This window comes from Garra rufa, chromosome 14 (genome assembly GCF_049309525.1).
Source record: "Garra rufa chromosome 14, GarRuf1.0, whole genome shotgun sequence".
Taxonomy (NCBI): Eukaryota; Metazoa; Chordata; class Actinopteri; order Cypriniformes; family Cyprinidae; genus Garra; species Garra rufa.
In genome coordinates, this window is record NC_133374.1 from 17,468,399 (window position 1) to 17,470,898 (window position 2,500).

A 2,500-nucleotide genomic window follows, 5' to 3' on the forward strand; every position below is an offset into this window, starting at 1 on the left:
GTTGCGCCTCAGTTAAAGGTGAACCGATCCTCTCTTCCTCTTTACTAGTTAAAGGACAAACTAAACATGAATAAACATAATAAAGTATCTTGTTTCAACCGAGAAAAGACATCAATACGCACCATTTTTTAAATTCAAGTTCATCGACGTTAATCTACTCTCCTCTTCGTTTGTCAGACGAAATGCCAGATTCAACGTCGTGATTGGTCAGATCGCCTGTCAATCAAACTCCGAAGAGTCAATTAGCTTGATTAGAATTTTTGTAATTATATACAGATATATATTATTTATGTATAAACGAATAGAATAATTATGGTTTTAAATAAAAAGATATTTAATAATACATTTTTATACCATTTAAATATACAAATATTCATAGAAAATGTATTATTTATAATATAAAATATTGTACTTATAATATTATATATATATTTCTAATTTAAATTGTATCATTGTATCAATTGTAATCATTATAATAAATTATATATTAATTATATGTATACCAGTCAAAAGTTTTTAAACAGTAAGAATGCAAGCCGGCATTTATTTGATCCAAAATACAGCAAAAGCAGTACTATAGCAAAATATTTGTACTATTTAAAATAACTGCTTTCTATTTGAATATATTTCAAAATGTAATTTATTCCTGTAATTAAATCAAATTTTTCAGCATAATATGCGGATTTGCTGTTAAGAAACAGCAATATTATAGAATATTATATTTATTATTATCATCAATATTTAAAACCGTTAAGTAAATGTTATTCAGGATTCATTGATGAATAGAAAGATCCAAAAATCAGTATTTATCTGAAATAAAAAGCTTTTGTAACATTATACACTTTACAATTCAAAAGCTTGGAGTCCGTATAATTCTATAGAGAGAAATTATACAAATTATAGAAATGAATACTTTTATTTAGCAAGGAAGCTTTGAATTGATCAAAAGTGATGATAAAGACATTTATAACGGTACAAAAGATTTCTATTTCAGATAAATGCTTGTTCTTTTGAACTTTCTGTTTATCAAAGAAACCTGAAAAATTATACTCAGCTGTTTCAACATAATAATAATAATAATAATAATAATAATAATAATAATAAATATATATTTTTGGAGCAGCAAATCAGAATATTAGAATGATTTCTGAAGGATCATCAGCTTTGAAATCACAGGAATAAATAACATTTTAAATTATCTTCAAATAGAAAACAGATATTTTAAATAGCAAAAATATTTCAAAATTGTATTTTTTTCTGTACTTTGGATCAAATATATGCAGGTTTGGTGAGCAGAAGAGACTTGTTTAAAAAACATTAAAACTCTTACGTTCAAAAATTTTTTGACTGGTAGTGTGTGTATATGTATGCATACACAAACACACACACACACACACACACAGAAACATCATACATATAATTTATTTTAATTCAAAATTATTTAAACTAGTGTTAATTAAAACTTTACCTTTACATATCTTATCACAGAAAAAAGCATGACACAGAACAAAATGATATAGAGAAATCTCTTCAAAAGCAAAGCTTAATATAGTTCATCTCATTTTAACAAACAAAAATTAGTTTTAGCATTAAAACCTAAACAACTCAAAGAATGTCATGTGTAAAATAACACACAGAATAATCAATAATATTCATGAACAGCAAGCACATAAACACGTATCTGAGAAAGAAAAAAAGCAAAAGAGAGTGAGACAATATTAAAAGAAGACAGAATAAAGACAAGTTGATCAGTAAGCAGCAAGGATGTTACGGTGACACTGAGGTACAGGCTGCCATCATGCAGACAACCATTTGCATAATATTGTGTGTTGTCATCAGAGTGACGGCCGGTTCAGGCAGTTATCTGAGGGCCACTTGTTTCCCTCACGTCCGGCTCGCCTGTGCTCATCACAGCGGTGGACAGGTGGCATCCCCCAGCCCTGTGATTACTGTGTCAACGTCTTTACATGTCACCCCGCGCATGCCGTACACATCTACATATACATATAAATGTAAATGTGTCCGCCTGCTTACACGCACCTGGGTCGACAGCACTGACAGCTGGGATTGATTCGGGGCCGTCCCCCCTATGAGACATCCTAGAAATTAGCGTAATGGCCACCTCTGACACCAGGACTGACTTTCTGAACTGGGCGGCAGATGAGGAGAAAGTAAACTTTTGATATTTGTACGTTTTGATATTTCCTCCCAGGGAATTATTGACTCTGTCATTGCTATTTACTTGTTTTGTTTTTCTTCAGACAAGTGGTCATTAAAATGCCTGATTCAGCCATGGTCTTTGACGATTTGAATAACAGCACCTTCCAAAGGAAAAGCAGTCTTCTGCCAATACTTCAAGCCCCTTCAAATGATTGATTTAGAAATGAAGTGACAGCCATTCTGTGAACATGCTCTACATCGACAAATCAGTAATTGATGTTTTGTTTGTGAGGGACAGCAAAGCACCCTGAAGTCTGGAAGAAAGACTGTATATATCTCT